The 27,813-nt window shown below is 50.5% G+C and overlaps 1 long non-coding RNA gene across 1 annotated transcript; it reads left to right on the top strand.

The window, feature by feature from the left end:
- The first annotated feature begins 5,802 nt into the window (after positions 1–5,802).
- LOC138725603 (uncharacterized) lies at positions 5,803–26,733 on the top strand. Its single transcript, XR_011338272.1, has 3 exons — positions 5,803–6,555; positions 20,853–21,378; positions 26,568–26,733. It is a non-coding gene; the product is annotated as an uncharacterized lncRNA (long non-coding RNA).
- The last annotated feature ends 1,080 nt before the right edge of the window (positions 26,734–27,813 follow it).

The following is a 27,813-nucleotide window of genomic DNA, read 5'->3' on the forward strand; positions in this document are numbered from 1 at the left end:
GATGGATGGACAGGAGACTTGAAACTTTTGCAGTGGATTGCAAGAGGGGTGTTTGGCTGTAGAAGCGCCACTCTAAAGTGTGGGTGATTGGTGCAAGACCTTTAAATGCTGATCTCACAGGATCTAGGAATTCCAGCATCGACTGGATTCCAGCAGTAGGGCCTGGATTTTCAAATGATGACTTTCATATTGTCTTAAACCTAGGGGAAAAAAAAAATGGCCTTGTCTCCTTTCAGGAATCCTGAGCTGTCTGCAGCTTGTCCTGATCTGAAGCTTAGAGTTGTCAAATTCCTATAAATCCTAATAAAAGACAGCCATGTATATACATCTCAGCTCTTAAGTCTGACACCCTTAGGCTGTTGAAGGTTTCTCTGGAGGTTCTGTGTTGATAACCTTCCTTGTGTACGAGGAATGGGTGTGAGGCAGTCAGAAAACATGGGACCTCTGGTGTTGATGCATATTTCTGTATTAGAAGTCAGAGGCAGAAATAACGTAAATCTATCCCAGCAACCTCTGCCAAGTGAAGTCTCCCACAACCTACGACTGGGAAAAGGTAAAGAAAACTAGTGGGTGTTGAAGTAGTCATGAGAGGAGAGGCAGATCTTTGGTGTAGAGCGAAAACTGGCAGGAGTTAGGGTGGAGGGAGAGCGGGGTCTGTAAAATCTAACAGGGTTCTCCTAGGGCTCCAGCTTTACCAGGGGAGAGCGAGTGAAGTACAAAACCACGTGAATTTGGCCAACTTTGAAGAATCCTGGCAGTTTTCTGCTATTTTTTTCTCCTCTGAATGAGAGCATAAAAAGAGCTGAGGGAGGAAGGTACAATTCCTCTGCCCAAGAGGGCTCTTGAGATTCCCTGGTGGTTCCCCCGTGCACCCCTGGGGAGAGGGCTGCTGATAGGAAGGACAGACCATTGCTTACCCCTCCTAGAGGTTCCTAAGGAAGGAGGGGAGCTGCACTCTGAAGGATTTGCCCCAGCTGGAGGGACAGATTTACTCTTCATACCTACTTCAGCAGCTTCAGAGTGCATGTCTGTTCTCTTCCGCTTTATTGGTGCTTCTTCCAGTTCTCAGTCAAGGCTCTCTGCAGGCGTTCACTGTTGTCCTTGCTGGAAATGTGACCTTGGAAAGCCAAAGTGGGATTATTTGGACACCCTCAGCACAGCTCCTATGCCCCTGATCCTCACACCCAGCTCCCGCTGTCAGATGGCTTTGTTTGTGGCATTTGATAGAGCATGTGATTTAAAAACTTCCCAGGTCACCTTCGCGGTATCTCAAATGCAATTGATGGGGAATCCAGGGACGCATTTTAAAGTAAATTACATGGAACAAATAAACCAATCTGCTTCTGAAGTGCTCTTGTGCCTTTGAAAACACTGACTATCTGCTGGGGTTTTAAAGGGTATTTTTAATTCATTCTAATTGAATTGACCTTAAAAAAAAGATAAAAGCAACAACTGAGCAACACAACCCCACCCCAGTGATGTGGGTGTCTGCTTAGGAGAGCTCTGTTTTTAATCAGTGCCAGTCTGCTCAGACAGCCACCGTGGTTAAGGACACTGCAATTACTCCCTCGTAAAAGGCTTTACTGTGTCCCAGAAACTGGGTCCTGGTGGCAGCTTGTGCCGGCTGCTGTGGTTTGCTGGCTGTATGGTCACGCGTGTGGCCAAGAGCAAGCATGGAAACGTCTCTTTAGAGCTGCTTCTGGCAGTTGTCCCTTTCCTGGCTTGGGAGAAAATGAAGCCCATTGGAGCATCACTCTGGTCAGGGCAACCTGATCTGCTGCTCCTTGTCTTCCTGCCTTTTTAAATCCAACCGTGCTCTTAGCCTCCATCGTTCAATGAAGTCCATGCTTGCTGTTGATGTCCCTAGGGATGAGGCAGAATTCACAGCAGTGGCTTTGCACTGTGGGCCGTGTTCCAAGTGTTTCTGACTGGGGGTTTAGAGATCATTAGCGACGTGCCTGAGTGCTGTCAGATCACCTGGCAGTACAAATTTGTCTACCTCAAGCATGATCCTGTCATCGTATTTGTCAGACGAGCTAGAACAGGCAGTCCCCGGCTCGCGCTGGCTCCATGGGGTTTGTGCCAGCTGTGGGATAACAGATGGTACCTGCTCTGGCATAACCTCTTCGCTGCAATCAGATGAAGCTAGGGCTGAGGACAGAGGTTACCTGATCTGGCGTAGAGCCTGCCAGGACAAAGTTGATGTGCCAGCACCTCTGGAATGTGTTTGGACTGGCTTAGGGTTTTATACAGGATCAGCACTTCTGGACTACTTGCTTAGAGTGTGTTTTCAACCTGTATCAAATGCCTCAGAGCTGAAAAAGTGATTAAAACGCTTAAAGAGAGAATAGTAGTGGACAGGTACAGTTGGACTCGATCTCAAACGTTTTTTCCAGTCAAATGATTCTGTGTCTCCAGTGTAGTCTGTCTCTGGCTGTTGTGTTGCAAGCTGGTTTTATTCCTATTCTATTGAAGCTGGGCGAGATGTGGAGATAAGTGTTCTGTGCAGGTCTGGGTTTGGCCACAGGGTTGTTCAGATGAGCCTGCTTTGTGCTTATGGTGGTGGCTACCTTCTCAGCATCCCTTCTGAGACAAGGAAGAGGGAGGAAGGCTGTACCGTTCCCTAGGCAAGCTAAGGAGGCAGAGGGGGCTCTGGACCCTCACTGGCACCCCTGCTGTTCCAGCAAGCAGCTGCAGGACTGCAGGGGGAAAGGTGAGGCATCCTGCAGCCACAGCGAGGTTCCTATCAGATTTGTCTCTGAAAGAAGCACGCTTTCCCCTGCTAGTTTCAAATGCGTTTAATTGCAGTGTACTTACAGCACTGCTGCCTGTAGGCACTGGCAGAGATGATGTTCTGCCCTGTGGCTCTGAGGGTTTCTGTGCCAGCTTACTTTCCTAATTGGCAGTGTTCGCTCTGTGCTGATACGGCGAGTCATAAACTGGATAACAAGTGTTCTGGGGGAGGAAAAGCTGGCAAGACGGTTCTGGCTCTACCTTGATACAAAACACTTCCCCAGGAATGTGCTTATCTGGTGTATTCCCATCTCGGGCAGGAGGTGCTCCTGTATTTCTGTTGAAATAGAGATGCCCAGGAGGGGTTAAAAATGCTGCAGAGGGACTTTCTGAGGCTGCAAGAAGGTGTAGCATCACCTCTGCCAGCTGGCTTGCCTCATCAGGACAAAATAGATATGCAACTGTCTTAACTATCCTGAAAGTCTGGGAACTTGCTCTGGGGGGACAGAAGAAGAAGAAATGAGCATCACAAATAGTCTGGAGCTGGGCCGTGGGACAGAGCGCTTTGAATTCATAGGTGGGATGATGTTTGTGTAGTCTTGTGGCTGAATGGGGAACCTCCCGAGGCTCAATATCAGGGAACTGATGGGTATTGAACTGCACAGCACCCTGTCCTGTGTCACGCCCGATGCGAGGCTGGATAGGGCCCAGCTGCAGCTCATCTGCACTCCTCTGGAACAGGCTGATGTTCAGACTGTTGGGTTTCTGCAGCCTGAGCTGCTCCTCAGCCCATAATCAAATACGATACTCAAACTATCATGCCATCAAATCAAGCACCTCCCATACAAAAACAGGCTGAGAGAGTTGGGGTTGTTGAGCCTGGAGAAGAGGAGGCTCTGGGGAGACCTTAGAGCAGCTTCTAGTACGGAATGGGGCTCCAGGAAAACTGGGAAGGGGCTCTTGATCAGGGAGTGCAGCAACAGGATGAGGGGGGACAGTTTTCAGCTGAAAGAGGGGAGATTGAGATGAGATCTTAGGAAGAAATGTTTTCCTCTGAAGGTGGGGAAGCACTGACCCAGGCTTCCCAGCGGTGGCTGCCCCCTCCCTGGCGCGGTTCAGGGTGAGGTTGGATGGGGCTTTGAGCCCCCTGATCCAGTGGGAGGTGTCCCTGCCCATGGCAGGGGTTGGAACTGGACGGGCGTTGAGGTCCCTTCCAACTCAAACCACTCTCTGATTCTGTGAACACCGTTTGTGGAAACAGAAAGGGAAAATGTTGCTGTTCATTAACTGTGGGTGATGGGAAGCTCAGGCTTGTGAAGACCTGGTTGTGCAGGCGGTTTCCCAGCCTCTCAGCTTCTGAAAAGAGCTGAGTGGTTTGAAGTACTATGAGCATTGCCTAGTATGAATGTCGGGAAGGTAACAAGGTGCCTGACGTCCTGAATTTTATCAGCAGCCAGGATGAATGGATAGGAAATGAATGCTGTTAGGCAGAGGCATTTGTGTAGGAAGAAACCCGCCTGCTGTGGGGTATATTCTTTGCAGCCGGTCAAAAGGTATTGTGAGGAGATTTCTTTTCTGGCTGTGTGGGCGCTTCTTCAAAGCTTCCCGTGTTTGCTATGGAAATGTTGCATGGCACAAAGAGAAGGAGGTAGAGAATAAGTGCGAGATGCATTCTTTTAAAAGAAATAAATGATTCTAAAACTTATCTCAAAATGAGAATTTCCATTAATAAATAGTTTAGGGAAAGGAGGACTTGTGAATGCTTATGATTTGGGAAGACTTTGTGATTAAATCTAACTTAAAGGCAGTTTGCCCTATCCCCATGTGATCGGGTTCCGTTGAAGAAGGGGTGGCTGTGCACTGACCTGGCAGAGGCAGAGCTGCTCCGGTCTGCGGGAAGCCTTGTGCTTTGGGATTGCTCCTGGGTTTTTCACGTCGTACTTAACAGCTGGATTGTGCACACTCCGACACCCTGAGACCAGGGCTTGGACTCCCACAAACCCTGCAAGTACTGCTGGGAGGGTCTGGAGGCTGAAGGCTCTGTTTCTGCTCCACAAGCTCCTTTAAGGCCTGATAAAGCCTGACCACATTTCACGTGCACTTTTGATGTGAGTGTCTTGCCTGGGTGACTCTGCCTGCATGGGGAGAGCTCATGAGAGGCACTTTGCAAGAGCTGCCCCTCACGCCTTTGCCATGGAAGTAGCTCAAGCCGGCTTCTGCTGGGGTTCAGATTTTGGCGTGCCTGGCAACGTGATGATCTCCCTGGAAGCAGGAGCAGGTTGGGTGCCTTTGTCAACCACCCTCGGGAAGGACTTGTTGTTCCACCAAGCCGTGCTGCTTGCATGGCTCTGGTGCTCATTGCTTCTGGCCCTAGCTGGTTCACGGCCAGCTTTGTGCCTGTTTTGTTCTCACTCCAGCGTTGTCCTTTGGCATAGATGCTGTTCTCCATTTTCAGTGCTTACTGCCGCTATGCCTCTGTGCTTCTAAATAGCAGCACGATGCTCTCTGGGTGGTGAAACTTTGTTCTGCACTTCACTGGCAGTGACTCAACATCATCTCCTTGGTGTCTTGAGCATGTGCCAAGCAACCTGCTCCCTGTTAACTCCTCTTGGTCCTCAGAGTGATCTGTGAAGGTCTCTGGTGTGTGCTAGGAGCAGTTTGATACGGCTGCTTTAATGCCTGCTCCCAGCTCCTTCCACTTTTATAGGTTCTTCGTGCTGCCTTTTCCAACGAAGGTAAGTAATTCCATGGGGTATGGCACCCAGGTGCCTTCTGGAAGCATAGCTGAGGCTTGCGACTCTTCTTTGTTTGGAGGCTCAGTGCACTTAAAACCAGCCCTCGGGGCAGCCTCGCACAGCCTGCCCTGGGGAATCTCCCTGCGTGTTTCATAGAATCATAGAATCACATTTCCCACATTTCCATCACAGCAACTGTTCTTTGAAACCTGCTCTGAAGTGTCACAGGGGGCCGACCACAATATTCCTTCTCGTGCTGTCATGTGTAGGTATTGCTGTATGGGCTGGGCAGCAGAAATAAGTTTCTTTTTCTTAAATAACCAAACCACACACGGATTCCGTAATCTGCTTTGGAATCCGATGAGCAGCAGATGGCTCCATGCTCTTTGCAGGCCCCTATCCTCTCCATCCCAAGCAATAACTACGTCATGTTGTTCAACAAGCCACAGCAAATAATATTTTAATCCAACCTCTCTTCCCCCTTTTTCCTTCCACCCACCCCACTGTGGTTTGTTGGTTCACTCGGTAGCGTGCCATACCGCATTTCGTCCTGCCCTCCTCGGAGTGGAAACACAAGACCCGGCTTCATTACAAGCTCTATGGCTTCCCCCTACACTTAACATACCATACAAATTGTTTGCTCAACTTTGGCATCTTGCCTCCGAGGAATTTTTGTCGTTTGAAGGTTCTAAATCGGCTATTTGAGCCACTCGCAATTGTAAATAACAGGCTATTAGTTTATAAGAGACATGCTCGCTGGCATTTCAAACCTCTCGGAGGGATCGCTCTTTCTTGGAAGCCCTGTGATGACTGTGGAACTGAATGCTGTTAAAAAGAAACCCCAAAACACTGCCCTGGGAAAACTCATTTATAGAAAATAAGTGAAACGAATAGACGTTTTTAGCCACATGTTACTCATTTTCTTTTTATTGCTTTAACATGTCTTCACTGGAACACGTTCCCGTCGGAGGCTGCTGGTGCCAGCTGTACACCTGGCTGGAGCTGGAAAGAAACCCAGTTTGGCCTTTCATCTGGGCTGTTTTCTGTTATGATTGGAACCTAGGATTGGCTCCAGATCAGACGAAGGGTGAGCTGAAATCCATCCTCGGCGCTGGTTTCTAGAGGAAGCCTTATAGGGTTGTGCGTGGGGGGTTTGGTGGGTTTTTTTCCTCCTTTTTGTATCAAGTTTATGCACTAGCAGAGAGGGGGGAAACCATTGTGTACAATATGGCAAGCAGAGCGAGCAGGCGGCCAGGCCAAAGGCTATAAATTATTATTTTAATTTCTTGGTTTATGGTTTCTCGTTGACTCCAGATCAATAGGAAAAAGGTGCATTGAGCCACCTCTTTTAATTAGAAGGCTGCGGTGATTTAGGCTTCAGTGAGGGGTGGGGAAAAGTGTGAAAAAGATGTGCCTGGAAGCAGATGCTTGTTTCCAGTGTGGGCTGTGCTGCTTTCCTCTTTGTGTTGGTTTCTTCTATTCTCTAGAGGCCAAGTTTCTCGAGGAGAAACCCAACCTCAGTGCAGCGTGCTCTACAAAGTTTCCTTCGAGCCTGTTTTGTGTTTGCACTCTCACATCCTAAGCCAGCGGACCTTGTTTCTCATAGAATAAAAAGACAGTGTATTTTACTGGAATCTGCTGCTTACTTCAAAATAAATCCAATTTGATTTCACCCCAAACTCAGGACACTTTTACCGCAGTGCTGAGAAATCATTCCTGTTTTGCACCTAGCAGGTGCAGCAATATTTTCCCTTTCCAAAGAATTTCCAGAGTGAATTGCACATCTGTAACAAAGCTTGGATTTCTCTGCTCATCGCCTTCAGACATGGCCCTAATTAAATGCAGACATTAAACCCGAAGCCTCGTTTATGTTCCGTAATTCTTAGGAGAATGACCCATCATCTGATGCTTGTTTGAAGTCTTAGTTAACCTTTAATCATTTGATGCTGAGTCTGGCTTTGATTTTGTTGCAGAAAAGAAGTATAATCTTTAGAGAGGAAATGTGCCAATCCTGCGGCATTTCTCATTGTGTTGGGAATGTTTTGTTTGAAATCTCTTAGGTGATAAAGTCTGTGGAATGAGGGCCCTTTCCATGTCCGTGCTTGGGCTCTGCCTCTTCTAAGGCTGGTATCCAGCGTCGGAATAATGACTGAACTGCTGCTAACACCAGGACGTTGGTGAAGATGCAGGATGGCCGAGCAGGATGGTTCAGTGCAGGTCTTGGATGTGGAATTTCCTCAGCACTAAGCTATGCTGAGTTGATGCTTGAGGAAACACTTACAGGTGTTCAGAACAGCCAAACTAGAAACGTTGAATCTTCAGCACATTCCATGATAAAACCAGAGCCAAAAGCTCTTCAGAAGCATGCCTGCTTGTTTGTTTTTGCCTTGTGGGAGGTGCTGTCTAACTGCCATGGAGTTGTTAGATCAGCCAGCCTCCGCCGTGCCAAAGAGCGAGGTGAAGAATTCCCCTTGCCTGCTCCCACCCAAGCGCGGGGTGTGGGAGCTTGAACTGACGCCTCTTCCAGTCGCTGTGGAAAAGCTGCCTTCCGCGGTGGGTTTGGCTCAGTGCCTGGGGAGCTGGGCTTCCCAGCGGAGGTGGAAATCCTTAGGCTTGTTCACTGCATGTGCAAGGTGGGCAAAGAGCCAGGTGCCCTGGACCAGAGCAGCCTCGCTGCACCGACCTCTCCTGCCTGAACCAGGGATTCTTAGCACTTCCGACCCCCTGCATTCCTCAGCCCCATGCCAGTGGTTGCTTTTCACCACCATTCCTTCCCCATAACTATCGCAGCTGTTTCCTTCTCTAAAGAATGAGAAAGAAACTCTGCTGGCTCCAGCCAGAGCCTGATAACTGCTGGTAAGTGGCTTGTCAGCAGGGGCTGTGACAGCCGATGGTGTGAGTGAAACGGCAGCTCGTGGAGAGAGGGACGCGTGCTTCAGCCAGTGCTGGGAAGCTCATCCCCTCCTCTTTACAGAGGCTGAACCCAGGATCTGCCATGGAGCAGCTAACGCTGTCAGGCCAAGGGGAGCGTGAGCCTGGGGTCCTTGGGACTGCGGTGATGTGCTCAGGTCCAGGTGTTGCCTGGAGGCTTGGCCATGGGTGTGCAGATGTTGGGAGGGTTGGAGTGGCCATGTATGCCCCAAAACATCGTCTTCCTGCCGCGTATAAATGCTTGGCCTGTTCACTTGCGGTTTCGACGCGAGAGTAGAGGGTGGTATTGGGTTGGGGATGAGGGGATAAAATTTTGCTGGGCTTGGGGAAGTGTTCAAGGCCAGGTTGGACGGGGCTTTGAGCCCCTTGAGGTCCCTTCCAACCCCAACCATTCTATGATTTGGGGTATCCAGGCTGTGTAAGTTGGTACATTCTTTCCTCCTGGTGCTATTTGAATCTCATTGGGGTGTCTTTCAGCCCTGTCTTATAAATACTGCTGTGGGCTTGCTTTGGATGTGAGCACTTCTACTGAACCCTAGTGAGAGCTGGGCACGTGCCCAAGAGCGTGCAGGGTCAGATCCTGAGCCCTGCAAGGCTCCTAGAAGTCATCTAAACCCCACAAGATCTGAAAATGTTTACTTACCCCTTGCTGACGGATCTGCACGGGCAGCCTGGGTGCTCCTATCACAAAGGACTTCTGCACGGGAGGCTGAGAAGCTGGGAGAGACGCTTGGCTTTTTGGACCTGCCGCAGGCGGGTTTCGGTTTGGTCCCCAAATCCCTCTTTGCTTCAGCTTGCTGTCTGTGCACTGAAGATAAAAGCGCTGCCGTGTCTCTCTGGGGGCTTGGGAGGATGAACGCGCTGGAGGTTTGTGAAACATCTCCTGTAACAGAAATTGGGTCTGGCTAATGCCGAGTGAGCTCTCTGTTGACATCTCCGAGCAGCACGCTGCCCTTTTCATGTATACTCTTACTAGTTTTCTTTTGCTTCTCTGAATGAACTCAAAGGAGTGATTCTCACGTTAATAGGAGAGATTATTACATCGCATATGGCAGCATTCTTCTGTGCTGGCTGGGCTTCGAGTTATCAGCCCTGTGCTGCTCTTGGGTGGTTAAAGAGGCAATTTAGAAGACCCTTCTACTTCTCCTGCACCCTGGGCCGGTCCCTTTGGGGAGGGAGGTGCAGGAGCCCCGGGCTGTGGGTGGCCCTGCAACCTGCAGATGGTGCCAGAGACAGGGACAAGCGCAAGCTGGTCGCTATTGTGCAGCTCTCTGCCCAAAGGCTGCTTCTGGGGAGTGCTGAGCCCAGTGCCACCGAGTTAAGGCAAAGGTAGCACTGGGGAGGGAGTGGAAACCAAGAGGAAATCTGTGCCAAGAGTAATTGAAAGCTCAGGGAAAGCTGTTACAAACCCTACTGCTCTAGGTGGCTGAGAACATCACCTTGAAGCAGGAGGAGCGTTGCAAGCAAGAAGAAGATGTGGCAAAGGTCCCCCACTCATAAAAAAAAATCCTTCCTAGCTTCATCATCCTCCTGAGTTCTATCTGGCAGCAGTTTGGTCTGGCCCTGGACCCGGTTTGTGTGGTGAAAGGATGCAAAGAAACCAGTGAGGTTTGCTTTTTAAGTGCTCTATGAAGAAGCATGTCTGAAGGAGCTGCACGTCCACTGTCTGCCACGTGTGCTGGAGGTTGCATTCCAGCTCGCTTAACCAGCTTCTCTGGTGTTTTGGCTGCTCTATGAGTATCTCCCCTGGTTCTGAATGTCCTTGAAGACATTTTCATTAATCTCTCAATCTGAGAGTGTTTAACACAGTTTAAACCCCGCGAAGGATAGCCAGGCAGACTATTGAATTACTCCTTCATTGAGAAAACAAGGATGTCTGGAGAGCAGCAGTGTATCTGCTATGGTTCATAGCTATCGCAAGGCTGAAATACTTGATCTCTTCATTTCCAAAGATGTCAGAGTGACTGTTTGTTTCCCTCTTAAAAGCACTTGTAGTTGCTAAGAATTGAGGGTCAACTATAGGTTCTAATCTAAGAAATCCTCAGTCTCTCTCACGGCAGCAGAGGTCTGCTTCCAGCACAAGCCTGGCAAGGAGCTCTGTTCACAGTGGAACCAGCTGGACCTGCTCAGCCAAGCGCAGTCTCTCGGGGAAGCATCCATTATACAGTGCTTGGGTGCATCTTTCTCTTCTGAAAGAGGCGAAGCATTCTGCCACATGCCCTAAGACCAGAGCAACTTCTTACCAATATCCAGAAGCAGCATCCTTTGAGGAATCTGAGACCAGATGGTCCCTGCACGTGGCACTGGGTGAACTGGGTGTTGGGTAGCGCCCAACCAGCCTCTGTGGACTTGGCTTTCTTAGTCAGAACATGCTTGTTGGCAGTGCTCTTGCCATGCCCCGTGTGTCCACCACGCTGGTTCCTCTGCTAATCCTCACTGAGCAGGCCACGTCTGAAAGGGATATTGGAGACAGAGATCGACTCCTCGCTGGCTTCGCGATAGCCTGTGGATGTAATTTATTTTCTGTGGACAATCCAGCTGGTTGCCGAATGGAGTCGCCTGGATGGCATTTTCCTTTTCAAGTCTGTTTTCTGTGGAGACTGGTTTCTTCGTAGGTGATAACTTTACAGAGGAGACTAATGACCACATGTTGATGAAATACTGCTGTGAGCCCATCTGGAACTGACCTGTGTCTGTGGGTAACAGCTGGTGAGCAAAGACAGCAGAGGGAGCTGCCCTAGCAGCAGTGGAGGAGGTTGACCCCTTTTCTCTCCCACAGGGCTGTTAGCATTTTAGGATCAAAGCTTTTCACATTTGGTCCCTGTGCTTGAAGAAGCTCAAGTGTTTCCACTGCAGACATTAGTGATTCTGGCTCTGCTCCCTGCCACCCATCCCCAGATCCACTTTGCGAGCATTCTCCTTGAAACTGCAGTTTACAAAAATAAAGCCTAGATTAAAGCCAGTGCAGCTGCCCTGAGGTTTGAATCGATGCTGGTATGATGTGTTGCCAAAGAGAGAATTACTCAGGAGTGTGGATTAGAGCTGTTTGTCTCCAGGAAGACCTGGTCTTCAAAGCCAGGGAATTTTCCCAGCTATAGCTGGTGGATCTTATATATGCATCCATATATATATATATGGAACTGTTGGAATGGGTCCAGAGGAGGCCACGGAGATGATCCCAGGGCTGGAGCACCTCTGCTATGAGGACAGGCTGAGAGAGTTCAGGTTGTTCAGTCTGGAGAAGAGAAGGCTCTGGGGAGACCTTTGAGCAGCTTCCAGTAGTGAAAGGGATTCCAGGAAAGCTGGGGAGGGACTTTTTACAATGGGGGAATGACTTTAAATTGGAAGAGGGAGGATTTGGATTGGACATTAGGAAGAAATTCCTCACTCTGGGGGTGGTGAGGCCCTGGCCCGGGTTGCCCAGAGCAGTGGTAGCTGCCCCATCCCTGGAGGGGTTCAAGGCTAGGTTGGATGGGGCTTGGAGCCCCTGATCCAGCGGGAGGTGTCCCTGCCCACAGCAGGGAGGTGGGACTGGAAGGGCTTTGAGGTCCCTTCCAACCCAAACCATATCATGATTCTATGATCTTCAGCCATGAGGCTCTGGTGCCCTTCTCGGTGGGCACCAGGTGGTCAGCTATCTCAGTTTTATCTCAGCTTCTTCATCTCCTTTCTTCCTCTCTAGTTCAGTATTCTCCCATGCTCTTACTCTGCCTAGAGCATGCTGGCCAGGGCTGCCCCCAGCACCCCCACCCCGTTGCTGTCTCTCACCAGCTGTAAAAACTTCAATACTTTAAAAAAATATTCTTCTTCCTGTTGGGAGAGAGGTTAGAATTTTTTTTTTGTTTGCTTGTTCTAAACAACCCACGCTCCTGCAGCTCTGCTGAGGGTCCAAATGCTCAAGGAAGGTTTAGAGGCTCTGTTTCTTGGCAGCTGCTGGGTCTGGAAAACGAGATGCTGTGCCGGAGCTCTTGCAGGAGGTGTCTGTGCTGTGCTAGTGCTGTATGGCAGTGTCTCAAAGCAGTGGTGCTCAGGCTCATGCAACAGCCTACGCGCAGGGAAGGCTGAGAGTTTGGAAGAGCAAAGGGCTCAGGTCAAGGCTGGTGTTCAGCAAGCACTTGGAGCCAAGTTTGCCTCCACCCAGTACTCTGGCAGTGCCCGTGGCCACTGGAAAGGGCTGTAGTGGTGGTCTGCCAGCTGCTGCAGGTCTCTGGCGGGTCCTGCCAGTTCCATGGAGAAGATGGGATGATGCTGGCTCCTCAGAGCTCCCTGCATGTTGTGCTGCTCCTCTGCACGAAGCCTGCTGGCATGCTGTCCTCTTCCAGCAGCCCTGGTGGCTCTCCTTTGCTTGGGAGGCTTCAGCTTTGAACAGAATCATAGAATAACCAGGTTGGAAGAGCCCAGGATGTGAGCTCCTGACCTGGCTCTAAGTGTCTGCTCCTGTAATTACCAGATGGATAGTCTGCCTCGAACTGGGATGCGGTTGTTCGAGGTGCCATCTGACCATGGGCAGGAGGGGAGGCAAAGCAGAGAAGGTCATAGTACTTGTAGAAGGGATGTGAAAAACAGGGTCCCCTGTCTCTCTAAACCTTGTCCTGTAATGTATGGAACCCAGGGCCTCAGACCGTACCCCCTGTCCAGGGAGTGGAGAGCAGACTGATGAATTCCCTAGGCTTGCAGGTGCTCAGCAATGTCCATGCTTGTCTCCTGGGTCTAGAGCCAGAAGCCTTGCCTGGAGGTTTGGAGTCTTGTTTTGGGTTGAAGCTCATTGTTGATACCCCATAGGGGTTGATACGTTGGTGCTCCCCATAGGACTCAATCAGAAATAAACACTGGAATTCTGACTGATGCTGTTAATAGGAAGGTTTAAGGGTGTCATCGCTGCACTGAACAAGTTGTGTTGCTTCTCAGTTCTGGGCCCAAATCCCATTGCTGCCAGTCATGCCAGGGAGCCTTCTTGCCTTTGTCGCAGGGCAGCATTTGTTCTCCAGGACTCCACATTCTCAATTTCTAGAGCCAAAGCTCTCCGTGACTGCGATTACTGCCTTTGAAGCAAGCTCAGCCGTCCATGATTTGTCTTTGGAGGAGCATGGGTTCTGGCTCAGCACTCCTGGCATAAATTGTTCTCCATCCCTCATATCAACCTCAGGGGTTGTTTCTAAAATACGTTAGGAGAGGAGGAAGAGAGCAGTCTTGGGGGCTTCTGGATGGCGAATCTCATCATACCATCTGGAGGTCACACCGAGCTGAAGCCATTGGGAAGAAGCTGAAACGTGTGTGGCGTGTGATGGAAGGGAGATGGTCCTTGGAGCAGGCTGATAGGAAATGATGGGGTGGAAGGTGCTGGGGAGTCCAGTGTGGTTTTGGAGAGGAAGTGATTGAGGTGATGGTGGGTGTTATGATGGATTCAGGCTTTATTTATTAATGTTCCATTTTTGGCTTGTTTGTCCATCTCCTTAACAAGGTCATAGCTATAAAACAAAACCAGCATCCACGGTGGATCTCAACCTCACCTGTTAAATCCCTTTTAAAAATGCAGCCTGGATCCTTAAACATCAAACCCCGGCCTGACACAGGGGAAGGGTGAGCCACCAGAATCCCCACTGAACAGAGAATTTCTTCTAACAACTGAGGACCTGCTTCCTTATGTGTCGAGACCCCAGGATGGTTTAATTTCTGTGTCAGTGCTAATTGATTGGAAGCAACAATTTTGCCAGACAAAGCTGTAAATTAGTTTCAAATGGGGGAAACAGGCCACCCACTGCCCAAATATCGTATTGCAGTAACAACATTAAACATAGAGCAAACCATAACCCAGGGAAGGAAAACCCAAGTGAAACCAGATTTCCACTCATTCCCTTTCCCCAGGAAAGTGGAACCAGATGGCTTGTGGCTTTGATAATAAGAGAGCCTGATTCTTTCAGATACAGCTTAAGCTAAGTATCACACAAAGGGATGGGCTGAGAAGCAAAACCTCACAGGCATGAATTCCGCCTCTGGAGACCATCGGCATGTGAAACCCTCCCAATAAAAACATTACAGAAAATTGTCTTCCTAATTGCAGCTGAGCCCTTCTTGCTCAGCCAGCCCCTCTCGTTGCCTCCTGCGAGATCCCAGCGCTGCTCCCACAAGTTCCAGCCGCGTAGGCAAATCCCTCCTGGCACTTCAGGCGAGGCAGAGGGTGTCCGCCCTGGCTGGGAGTATTTGCAAAGTGTCTGTGCAGCAAGGAGAGGTTGAACCCTGCTCCCTGAAGGCAGCTGCCTGATAGCCCTGCACCTTCCACCTCCAGCCCGGTTGTTGGATGGATGCAGGGACCGTCAGGGTGAAGAGCGCTGAGGAGCTCTGAGGTTGGGCCGTGGCTTTGTGGTGGAGCTTGGGCTGACTCATTGTCTCCGCTAACCGGGAGCTCTGCTGCCACAGAGCTATTTCCTGCATCGCTCGCTGGTTCTGATGCTGTGTGGGTCTTTGTTAACAGCCCTGTAGCGTGGTGGGCTGGTGGTTCCAGCCACGAGTGCGGCGCTCCAGTGAAAGCTCACGTGGTCTTGGTTTGCCTGTGTTATGGTCAGCTTTGTCAGTCTTCTGTTTGTGTTACCTCCAGAAACAACAGGGAGGCCAGGTGGGCTGTGTTGAGCGTCAACACAACAAAACCCTTGTCCGATCCAGGTCTGTTGCCTTCACATTCAGGGGGTAAAATTTCTTCTGAGTAGAGATCTCTTTTGGCTTCTTATTCCCATGTGGAGCAGAAGGAAGAAACCCATCATGGGGAGACTCCTTCTGTTGTTCCAAAGATAGTGCTGCCTGCTTAGTCCTTATTTTCCATGCTGCACTAAATGAGGAGAATCCCCATGGGGATGTGAAAGCGTGAGAACTGATTCCAAGTTCAATGTAGCTCTCCGTGTATTCCTGTGCCGTCCAGTGTCCTGTTCCTGGGGCAGCGCATTGTGTGCCGAGTGCAGGTGAAAAGCCTGCTCTCTTCCCTGGAAAGCTGGTGGAAATCAGAGCACCTCTGCTATGAGGACAGACTGAGAGAATTGGGGTTGTTCTGCCTGGAGAACTGAAGGCTCCTGGGAGACCTTAGAGCAGCTTCCAGTGCTGGAAGGGGCTACAGAGAAGCTGGGGAGGGACTTTTTACAAGGGCCTGTAGTGATAGGACAAGGGGGAATGGGTTTAAATTGGAAGGAGCAAGATGTAGTTTAGATGTTAGGAAGAAATTCTTCATGCTGAGGGTGGTGAGGCCCTGGCCCAGGTTGTCCAGAGAAGTTGTGGCCATGTCCAAGGCCAGGCTGGATGGGGCTTTGAGCACCCTGATCCAGTGGGAGGTATCCCTGCCCATGGCAGGGGGTGGAATTAGATGATCTTTAAGGTCCCTTCCAACCCATACTCTTCTATGATTCTATGGAATTCCTTATTATTTCAGTGGAGTTTGTTTCCTGGCCACAGAAATCTTCATCTCCTTTGATAAGTCTCTTTTCTCCAGGCTGATACATCCTTGGTTAAAGTGGCTCTGGGCTGGGAGGGGGGCTGAGGGAGAAGTTTTCTGCCTTTTTTCCCATTTATTTGTTCTATGTTTGGTTTTGAAACATTACTTTTCCCCCAGCCAAGTCTTCCCATAACCACACTGGAAACTGGCTTGGTAGGGGTGTTCCCTGTGCTGGAGAGGAGCAGGCAGGAGGTGAAGTGAGCAGCGTTGGAGCAGATACAGCAAGCTTCTGGTGGCAGCTTTTGGGAAGTCAATGGCTGATGGGTTCAGGGGAGCTGCCTGTGCGTTGTGCTTGGCTGAGGGCTTTGAAAAAACATCAACAAGTAATTGCCATTTCCTCTTCGCCTTGCGGTAAGGCCAGATCCGCGCTTGCGAAACCGCTGCTGCTCCCCATAATGATACACAAAACAGAACTCTCCGCCTTGCCCCGTCGAAACGCTGTGCAATCACTTCTCAATCACTGTGGGTTGCTTTAGCCACAGATGCAACGTCTGACATCCAAATGCACAACAGAAGGTGGGTAGGAAGTGCTACGCAGACCTACATATGTGTGTATGCTGGTCTCTCCTGGTTGCGGAAAGGTTTTTATTGTTCTTCTTGGCCCGGAGTAATCAGGGAGGATTTTATTTGTGCGTGGATCTGCTGGGCTTTCTGCCAGGTGGTGAGATGGATGAGGCTGAGTGAAGGTTGGGTAGCCAGGCTCTCAGAGATGTAGCGAGTGCTGGTGACTGGCCCCTGCCCTCAACTGCTTGTGCTGCTGTGGTTGGAAGGGACCTTAAAGATCATCTAATTCCATCCCCTGACATGGGCAGGGACACCTCCCACTGGATCAGGGGGCTCCAAGCCCCATCCAACCTCACCCTGAACCCCTCCAGGGATGGGGCAGCCACCACTGCTCTGGGCAGCCTGGACCAGGGCCTCCCCACCCTCACAGGAAAACATTTCTTCCTGAGATCTCATCTCAATCTCCCCTCTTTCAGCTGAGAACCCTTCCCCTTCATCCTGTCGCTGCACTCCCTGATCAAAAGCCCCTCCCCAGCTTTCCTGTAGAGCCCTTTAAGCACTGGAAAGCTGGTCCAAGGCCTCCCCAGAAAAATGGGGCAGCACTTCCCTTGGTGGTCACACCTGTCGGGGTGAAGCCTTCTCCTGGCCTCTCCCAGAGCTCTCTATGCACATGACCAGCTTTTAGCAGCTGCCTGGCAGGAGGCCTGGTGATGCTCTGGCTCTCATCCCTCCTGCACCCCCTCTTCCACCTCACAGCTGGGTCACCCCCTTGGAAAAGCCTCCTACAAGTGCACTGGTGCTCGTGGCAGCTGGGGCCAGGCTGCCTCTGACAAGCGACAAAGCTGTTTCTCTGTTCCTTTCGGCCAAGTGCTTGTGAAAGAGAGGATGACACAGCCTCAGAGACCGATAGGAAATTCCCATCACAACCGGAGAACACCCTGTGGTCCTTGAACTTGTGAGAACTGCAGCTATCGTTATGCATGCAGCATCTTCCCCCTGGGTGCCTGCAGAATTACAATGCTGGGTTCTCCCAGGCTAATCACTGTTTTGAACAACAAGATTGATTGCTTTCTCTTTTAATTATTTGCAGATCACTGAGACTTTGCAAAGTGGCTTTAGGTGACATAAACCACAGTTCAGCGTGTTAGCATTTGCCCAGCTTGGGGAATTTTCAAGCTGAGCCACCAGCAGGGCTGTGGGAAAGGAGGAGTGCAAACAGCTCTGTCCTCTGATGACCTGTCTTGCATACACATTGTCTCTGCCTTTACGTGAAGCTTTGGGGAGCAGACTGGGTGTCTGGACCCCGTTCGGATCCCTTTCTGACTACTGTGCACGAATTTGAGCACTTAACAGCTTTTGGCTGCTAATTTGCGGCTCAAAAGTGTCGATGGCGGATGAGGTTGTGCCCACTGGTGTGACAGAGAAAACCTGGCTTCACGCTGTTCAACACCTCCAGTACCATCTGCCTGCGGTCATGGGGCTCAGCCGAGCTCCCTGGGCCTCACTGGCGAAGGTCACTCCTCTTCCTTCATCTCTGCTGACCTGGAAATGGTTTCTGTGAGTGCTTTGTGTACGAGTTGTCTGGCAGAGGCTCTGCCTGCGAGTCTTTGTGGCGTGCTATTTAAACCTCGCAGATCTGTGCCTTCTTAAAAGGTCACAATATCTGCATAGACTTTTACAGCTGAAGCTGCTGGAGGGCTGGAGAAGATATTGTGCTTGTCGAGTCACATTCGGTGGAGAGCAGCTATTCCCGTTGTCGCACAAAAATAGCTTCTCTTGTTCCGGGGAGGATGCTTCGCTCTCAGGCTCCTTTGCCTCCTGCCATGGGGCTCGCAGCCGCCAAGTCAAAACGCGGGGCTCAGTTGAGGCTTCAAAGTCACAACAATGTGATCTCCAGAGCTCCAGCTCCGCAGCACACTGTGAACCCACTGGTTATCCAACTGACTGAATCCCTTGCAGCCCCTCACCTTTGAGGTGTTTAGCCTGGAGAAGAGGAGGCTGAGGGGAGACCTCATTGCTCTCTCCAACTACCTGAAAGGAGGTTGTGGAGAGGAGGGAGCTGGGCTCTTCTCCCAAGTGACAGGGGACAGGACGAGAGGGAATGGCCTCAAGCTCCACCAGGGGAGGTTTAGGCTGAACATTAGGAAAAAAATTTTCATGGTAAGGGTCATTGGGCACTGGAACATGCTGCCCAGGGAGGTGGTTGATTCACCTTCCCTGGAGGGGTTTAAGGGCCGGGTGGACGAGGTGCTGAGGGACACGGTTTAGTGTTTGATAGGAATGGTTGGACTCAATGATCCGGTGGGTCCTTTCCAACCTGGTGATTCCATGATTCTATGATTCATCTTCTGGCTCCTGAGAGGCACAGGAAGGAGCTTTGTGGGGACTCTGCAGTCCCTGCAGTGGCTCCAGCACTGTAGAGAGTGGGAAGGCCAATCCCCTGCGAGGCAGGAGGATGCTAAGTGCCACCTTGTCCATTTCACTGATGATTTTGTGTGCTGAAGAAACAAATGAGCTGTAGGGAAATGCACGTCTGCTATATCTTTCCAATTAAAGCACAGCTTGGTGCTGATTAGATCTAGAAGTTACATCAAGAAAGGAGAAAAATGTAAATAAGCAGTATTATTTCTCCCTCCCCCTCGTCCTTTCAACAGATGGAGCCACGCTGATTACATTATCTGATCTCTTTCTAAAGAACAAATTGTTGATGGGAACCTATCTTTGTGGGTTCGAAGAGCGCCCAGCGCTGATTCTGCTCCGACTGCGGGGATGACGCTTTGTTTGTTCCCCGCATGCCGAGGCGCTTCCGCCAGCCCTGCTGCAGCCCGGGCGCCGCAGCCACCGGCCGCTCCTGCTGCTGCCGGGCGGGCTCCGTCTGCTTTCGGGAGTAAGGTTTTTCTTAAATGAAATCAGTTCCTTGGCGTAATTGCATCAGCTAATTGGGGATCTAATTGGCTAATTAGAGCAAAGTGACAGTTCCTTCACCGCGCGGGAAAGGAACACCGTGTAACGGCAGGAAATCTGCAAGGCTCCTGGCTGCCAGCACCCGTGGTGCTAGGGACAAGTGGTGAAGGAGATGCTGGTTGAAGCTCTCAGCCTGTGGTGTCCTTCGGCTGCCTCGTCAGCCTGGTCTGGAGGGACACAAAATCCAGGCTCCGAGACCTGCCATGAATAACCTCCCAGGGAGGTTCTTCTCCCTCTGTACTCGGCACTGGGGAGACCGCTCCTCGAATCCTGTGTTCAATTCTGGGCCCCTCCCCACAAGAAGGATGTTGAGGCTCTGGAGCGAGTCCAGAGAAGAGCAACAAAGCTGGTGAAGGGGCTGGAGAAGAAGAAGAGCGGCTGAGAGCGCTGGGGGTGTTTAGGCTGGAGAAGAGGAGGCTGAGGGGAGACCTCATTGCTGTCTCCAACTGCCTGAAAGGAGGTTGTGGAGAGGAGGGAGCTGGGCTCTTCTCCCAAGTGACAGGGGACAGGACGAGAAGGAATGGTCTCAAGCTCCGCCAGGGGAGATTTAGGCTGGACATTAGGAAAAAATTTTTCACGGGAAGGGTCGTTGGTCCCTGGCAGAGGCTGCCCAGGGAGGGGGTTGAGTCACCTTCCCTGGAGGGGTTTAAGGGACGGGTGGACGAGGTGCTAAGGGACATGGTTTAGTGTTTGATAGGAATGGTTAGACTCGATGATCCGGTGGGTCTCTTCCAACCTGGTTATTCTGTGATTCTATGATTTTCTGTAATGGTCACATTCAGGGACCCCAGTCCAGTTAGGTCTATGAGGGCCAGAGCAGCTGTGGGGTCAGCTTGTAGGAGAGCAGAAGGTGGTAGGTACCTTCCTACCCAGCTGCAGGTTGCAGTGCATGGCTGGGGTGGCCAGAGACTGGGCATAGCAACCTGAGGTGCCTTAAGTCTCCTGCTTGAAAAGGTCACACTTTGCATGAGATGATTATATGTGAGCAAGGCCAGTGAGGCTGACTGGGTCTCAGCTGCACGGGGTCAGTGGGGAACCCTGGCTCCAGCTCACACCCTGACGTGTGTTTAGCCTGGCTGAGACCCTCTGCCTGTGCTGCATGTTGGGATGGGTGCCCTGCTCAAAGCAGCAAATATTGTGGCTGCTCTTCTCCTTGGTGTTGCCTATAGAGCATCTCCACAGATCCTGTTTAATGCCTGCAGGAGGGCTGCGGCAGATGGAGACGCGATCCTTTGGCTTCCTCTGCCCCTCATGCAGTGCAATGAGAATAACAACGTGTTTAGTACCTGTGCATCATTTCCACGCAGTGGGCTCATTCCTGTGACTCAAGAACATGTGATCTCTTCTTTGGAAGAACTGAGGACTTACAGGTTGTGTGCTATGACCTCATGTGTCTTTCCACATCAATGCATTCTTTCATCTTAAAGCTCTAGATAAGCCAAAGTCATGGCCCAGGACGAGCCAGAAATGCTCCCAAGGTCCATCCTTCCGTCCCTCTCATCTCTTAGAGTCATCCAGAGCTGTGTGTTGGAGCAGATGAAAGCCTGGCCAGCGAGGCATCCACGCTGCTGCCTGGGAGTGGAATCCCCTTCTGGCAAGTCCAAAGCCCCAAGCAAACTTCGTTGCAGTGACTGAATTCCATGTGAAAACACCACAAAGTGGAACTTCTCACAATCTTCACCCGACAATAAAACCAGCAGTCTGCCTTGGCTCACAAAGCAACCCCTCTGCACCCCGTGATGGATATAAACTGAGCCTGGAGTCTGCGCTGAGGGCCAAAACCAAGAGAATTCGGTATGGTTTTAAGTTTATTGTGAACATTTCACCACATTCTAACATATAGTTTCTTGTTCTGGTAACTGCTTATTCTGTATTTAAATTGCAGCAAAGGATACTCCCTCCGACGCTGTAACACAGTCTGCAATCTTCCTCTTGCTTTAGAAGCTTGCCACGAGTTACCACACCGCAACACCACGGCCTCCTGAGGGAAAAGGTCAACCTGCTCCCAGATGTTTTTGCAGCTGGAGGAACAAGGTCTTGTAATGTTTAAGGATAAATTGGTTTCAAAGTGTTTTTGTAGTGCGTAAAAGAATGTTTTATATATAGAGAGAACAAAACAGGCAAGGAAAGGATGTTAAAGTCTGCCAGAGAACTGCTCAGGGAAATTTATTTTTGACTCTGATTCTACCGGAGGAAAAATCTGACCGTGATCATGGTGTTAAGTGCCAAGCAAATGGCTTGTGGTGAAAATGGGCACAGGCAGGGGGTCTCTCTGGGCGGCCAGTGTCGGGAACTGGGAAGAGCAGCATCCTCTGGGCACGGGATGCCCTGTGCCTGCAGTATAGCCCGTGCACCATAGGGATGGAGAGCTTTGCATGACACACATAGGGTGAAGGCATCCCTTCACTTCCCTGGGAATATGTGAATTAGCTCAGGCACCAGCATCTTCTTAGTGGAACATTTTTAAATGAAAAAACCTCTCATAAAGCTGGTTGTCCACAGAATCTGGGTTTCTTGGGGTGTTTGCTCAGCTAATCTGGGAGAAAGCAGTGCTCCTGAGCAAGCTCTCTCTCGTCTCTCTTACCTGAAATATAATTCCAGTTTCTAAAGTAAAACAACAAAAAAATCAGTTCTGAATCAATGTTTTGACTTGAAATGTCATTTTGTTTTTAATTGAAGAACCAGAGTGAAATGACATTTTAAGTCAAAATGTTAATGTTTTGTTTAGACATCTCCCATGGGAAAATTCAGATGTTCCATCAGAGCTGACATTTGCCTGTGAAAGGATCCCCAGACCCCAGGTTTCCTTCAAACGGGGGTGAGGAGTTTTTCCATGCTGGGTGTCTGAGCAGGCTCTGCTGAGGGGCGGGCAGGGCATCCTCAGGTGGGTCATTAACGCACGTGCTCCAGCTGCTCCTAATAGCAGAGAAGGAGTGGATTCAACGCTCCGTTGGTGGAGGTGAACAGGTCACCAGGCTAATGCTGTGCTATTAAGCTGCTGCATCTCGACGAAATCCTCTGGCACTTGAGATAACGAGCTCTGCTAATTCAGTGTGTTTTATATGCCCTTGCTTAGATAGAGAGATCCTGCCTCTCTTCTGCTCATCAGGCAGAATGGTCTGTCCCAAAATCTCTGCATTTTGCTAATTCTGATTCAAGGAAACACTCAATTATTGCAAAGTAAAGGTTTGTTTTGCTGGAGAGCCCCGTCTGCAGAAGCACCCACTTGTGCACCAGTGAGACTCCTCTCCTGAAGGGTAAGAAGAGAGGGAAGAAATGCTCTTGGGGAAGGGGGGGGTCTCCTGCAGGATAAGAGCTGTGTGTGCCTCGGGCAAGCTTAGGGCTGGGCTGCTTCGAGTACAGCTCAGAGCAGGGAATGGCAAGGATGAGACACAGACTGTGTTAAAGCCCACCTGCATGAGCTGCTTCAAAGCTGCAGTGCCAGATCTCACTTTTTTTGTTTAACGCAATGTGCTCCTGTGGCTGTAGTGATGCCAGGGACTGATACCCTCTGTACTAGGCACTGGTGAGACCGCTCCTCGAATCCTGTGTTCAGTCCTGGGCCCCTCACCACAAGAAGGATGTTGAGGCTCTGGAGCGAGTCCAGAGAAGAGCAACGAAGCTGGTGAGGGGGCTGGAGAACAGGCCTTATGAGGAACGGCTGAGAGAGCTGGGGGGGTTTAGCCTGGAGAAGAGGAGGCTGAGGGGAGACCTCATTGCTCTCTCCAACTCCCTGAAAGGAGGTTGTGGAGAGGAGGGAGCTGGGCTCTTCTCCCAAGTGACAGGGGACAGGACGAGAGGGAATGGCCTCAAGCTCCACCAGGGGAGGTTCAGGCTGAATATTAGGAAAAAATTTTCACGGAAAGGGTCATTGGTCCCTGGCAGAGGCTGCCCAGGGAGGGGGTTGATTCACCTTCCCTGGAGGGGTTTAAGGGACGGGTGGACGAGGTGCTGAGGGACGTGAGTTAGTGATTGACGGGAATGGTTGGACTCGATGATCCGATGGGTCTTTTCCAACCTGGTGATTCTATGATTCTATGACTGCTCCCCCATCATGAGCTGACAAACTACTGCCCAGTGTTACCAGGGTTCTGGTGTAAGGGCAAAATTCAAGCCAGCCAGAGCATCTTTAAATTACCACCTCCAAGAGGTGTTTCATAGAATCATAGAATGGGTTGGGTTGGAAGGGACCTCAAAGCCTATACAGTTCTACCCTCCTGCCATGGGCAGGGACACCTCCCTTTGGGTCTGGGTGCTCAAAGCCCCATCCAGTCTGGCCTTGAACACCTTCAGGGATGGGGCAGCCACCACCTCTCTGCTTGCTCACAGTACCTCTGTTTTGACAGATGCTCTTCTGTTATTGGTATCAAATGAAGCACAAAATCCAACTCCAAAACAGAGCAAAAGAGGACCCTTCTCTGCTGCCTCTTTTCTTTTTGGCCAAATTTGAGAAAACTGGTCTACAAAGACACTAAGCGACGCCTCCAGCAGCCGCAGAAGCGCCTGACAAATCTGTCTGAGTCTCCTGAAACCCCCGAGTCCTGGGTGCTTCAGGTGGTTTTGGCTTCTCCGCACGTGGGAATACGTGAGCAGGGAGTTGGGAGCAGTGCCGTGCCTCTCAGGAGGAAATGAAAAATACATCAATTCTCCTTCTCAGACACCTCGCCTGGGGGTTAATGCAGTGTCTGGTTTTTTTCCCCCTTAACCAGAAAGAAAATAACTTTCAGAAAGCTTTGGTCTTTGCTTCTGCCTTGGCAGCATCTGTGCCGTGGGAGCGTGCTGGAGGGATGAGCTGGGGCTGCCGGTGGAGAGCATAGAAAAGCCTTGAAAGCAAGAAGGGATCTAGCCCTGAGAAATGGCATGGAGACAAGGGACTTGGGCATCATTTCAGGCCATTCAGCCCATGTTCTGCACACAAAAATGCTTGTAGCCTCTGAACGAGATTCCATTCTGGAGCTAAACACCATTTTCCCCCACATGCTTCCCAGCCTTGCCCTGGCTGTTCTTGTGCTGGGCCCTGGGCGCTTGGGTGCTTCCCAGCACAGTGGGAGGATCACAGCCCTCTGCTCTTCCCAAGACATGAGTTTTCCACTTCTTCTTCTGTTCTTGTTTTGTGACAATAAAATCCCTGTGGTGATGCAGAGCTCTGCGAGCAATCCCTGCTGCTAAAACCACACCAATCCGCATAGCATCCACCGCGATGCAGGGAGATAGGATTGTGCTTGGCCTTCATTGTTTAGTTTTGAGGTGTTTGCAAATACTAACATTATCTCTAATTATTCCTCAAAACCAGACAAACAACATCTCCGTTGTTAAGGCACTGGTCTTGGCGGCAGAGCTGGCTGCGTCGACGTGCGGTGCATCCTCCCTGCCAGCAGGACCACAGCCCGAGAGGAGTGATTAGAAAGAGGCTTTTGGATTGTCATTCTGCTCTTGTGGGTTGTCAGGCTGCTTTGTCTGTCTATTTGCATTCGCTGGGGTTTTCTCCCCTGTCCCCTCTTGGTGAGGCCGGGAGGGAAGAGGCGGCGTTGCTGTGACAGTGCCAGGGTGAGCACTGGGAGAACATCAGGGTCTGCTGATCAAAGGTGGGAGCTGAGCAGTTGGTCCTTCTGGCTATAGCTCACGTCTCTTAATTTCACTTGAAGGTCCCTGCGAGCGCGCGCTCGTGCCGGCTGCCAGCATGCGACCGTCACCTCGTATTAATAACGCAGCGGGGCTCGCCGGGTCTCCTCTCTGCGGGGAAGATCGTGGCTCACGCCTCCCGTGCAGAGCATCCTCCCCTTCTCCTGGCTGCTGCCTGGCGTTTCGGCTGGTGGAAGCCAGCAGGGCGAGCTGGGGTGAAGGGCGAAGTTCACAGCTTGAGCTGGACATTTCCCATTACCCCGAGAAACCACAGACCTGTCTGTTCTTTAGTTTAATTGCTGCTTTTCTGAAACACTTCAAAGAATGTTTCTAACCGCAGTATGTGGCACGTATTATTAGATTTGTTTTCGGAATATAATGATAAACTGTTGCCATTATGGAGGTAGACATAATTATCTGAAATCTATTTTAATCTATTCTGCCTTTTAAATATTCTATGTTCCCTTTTAATAAGAGGTAGCATCCACCCTTTGATGTTATAGCGGAGGTGTAGAAAGCTCTCCTCTCGTTGCTGCAAATGTTAATTGAATAGCCTCCCTTTCTCTTCATTAGCTGCATTAGCTTGCATTAACACCTTTTAATATCTCTTTAAAATCTTGTTCAATTTACTTTCTTTAATCTTTTCCTTTCCCAGAGTGTTGCATCACTTTGATCCTCATCTTCTTCTTTTCTTTGATGACAACTTTGAGTTTAATTTGTATTTGAATTGAAATGGAAATTTCCTAATTCCCCAGAATTCATCCTCCGTTTTACGCAGGTTTAGCATCTGCGTGAGTGTTTGGTGCTGCCTGTGCAGGGAGAGGGAGCTGGGAGGGGAGAAATAGCGCAACCACCGAGATTGCTGCCCTCAAATGCAGCCGCTGCCCCGCCATCCCCTCCTCGTGCCCACATGCAGGAGAGCTGCTCTGCTGTCAGATGCCTTGAGGATCACAGGCGAGGTTTAAGAAGGGCTCTCTGCGATGCCTTCTTCTCAAGAGCTGGGCTCCCAACCTCCAGGCATTCTTGGTTGCATTGTCCAGTGCTACGTTGAGCTGTGCTGAGCTGTGCTGGTGCTCAGCACCATGCAGGACGCTTCCATGAGGAATGTTTGCAGCAACCATCCTCTTCTCCCCCTCACCGGCTGGGCAGCAGTGCTCAGGGCAGCCTGCAGAAGCCCCCGTGCTGCTCAGCAGCACCCAGATCAGAGCTGGGCCAGGCAGGGTCTCCTGGGCACAGGCACAAAGCCATTTATCAGCGCCTGCCCTGCAGACACAGCAGGGAGGTTGTTGCTTAGCAAAGCCTTGTGAGGGTTTTTGCAGGGGAGCAGGGTGGGTGAAGTGGTACTTCTCCCCACTGCTGGCCCCCTCCTTGTTGCTCTCTTGGCAGGTTGGGTTGTTGGAGGTTTGGGCAGGGGATCTGCCCGTTGCAGAGCTGCAGGCTGCAGCGGGGAGGACCTGACAGGGTCCCTACCCAACTGCTGCCTGCACAAAGAAGGACGAGGCACGGTCATCAGCTGTGGGCATTTCTGTATTTTGCATTTAGGTGGCTGACAGAAGCAGCGTGATGAAAGATGATAGCTTCTCCCCTGCTTTCTTTTCCAGGTAAAATTACGGAGCAGAACTTTGGAAGCCCTTCAGCCATCTCAGCCTTGCTGATGAGTAAGTAGTATCTCCTATTATCTATTAGTCCTGCACTTGGTGTTGGGGAACAAGTCGTAGCACCTTCTGCTTCAGTGCTCAGGGACCTTACTTTGCTGTTGCCCTGACACCTGGGGATTGGCTTCCTGTGAGTTTCTGCTCCTGGGCTTCAGAAGGTGGAGGATCCTGTTTGTTGAAAACTGTTCCCAGTGCTGAGTATCGCAGTATCCTGCTCTGTTCTCCAGGAGTGGATGTGTTTGTTCTTGGTATGTTGTAGACATTCAATAGAAGCATTGGTGTCCTTTCTGCAAGTCCCATTAGCATCACCTTAACCTCAGTTCTTCCCAAATCAGTGAGTTAGGAGGCCAGGGAGGTTTATTGCTCTCTCTGCAATTCAATTAAGCACCAGTGATGGGTGCTTGGGGTATCTATGGATGGTTAATTGAGTTCTCTTCCATGCCTTCCTCTTCCTCCCAGGGTCTGACTCCAGCTCCACACAGCTCTGTCACCGTGGAGTCTGGTGTCCCTGCCCCAAGCCACTGCTGCCCTGGGAGCTGCTTTGGCAGAGAGACAGAAAGCTTTCTGTTCTGATTTTTGCTTTTTTTTTAGGCTTAAAGCATAAATAAAAAATCTTATTCTTTAGAAATAAATACGATTTTTTAAAGACTTCATTCCTGATGCCCAGCAGAGTACTTGGTGTCTATTAAAACCCAAATTGGTGTGGATTTTAACAATAACATCAGAGATTAATCACTTTTCTGAGTGCTCTGAATAGTACTTGTTGAGCCCAGAAGAAGAGGTTGTTGATTGATACATTATTCATAGGCTTGATTTCCTGATTTCTACACATATTTCCTTTCCCCGTGTGCTTTCATCAGTCCTTCAGATACAGGGAAGTCCATTACCAGAGGCTGCTGGGTTATGTGGCTTGGGTCTTGTTGCGCAGTGGGTCATTAGCTCCAACTGCCTGGAGGAGAAAGACCTGGGGGTGTTGGTTGACAGCGACTGAACATGAGCCAGCAGTGGCCCAGGTGGCCAAGAAGGCCAATGGCATCTTGGCTTGGATCAGAAACGGCGTGACCAGCAGGTCCAGGGAGGTTCTTCTCCCTCTGGACTCGGCACTGGTGAGACCGCTCCTCGAATCCTGTGTTCAGTTCTGGGCCCCTCCCCACAAGAAGGATGTTGAGGCTCTGGAGCGAGTCCAGAGAAG

Source organism: Phaenicophaeus curvirostris, chromosome 12 (genome assembly GCF_032191515.1).
Source record: "Phaenicophaeus curvirostris isolate KB17595 chromosome 12, BPBGC_Pcur_1.0, whole genome shotgun sequence".
Lineage (NCBI taxonomy): Eukaryota > Metazoa > Chordata > Aves > Cuculiformes > Cuculidae > Phaenicophaeus > Phaenicophaeus curvirostris.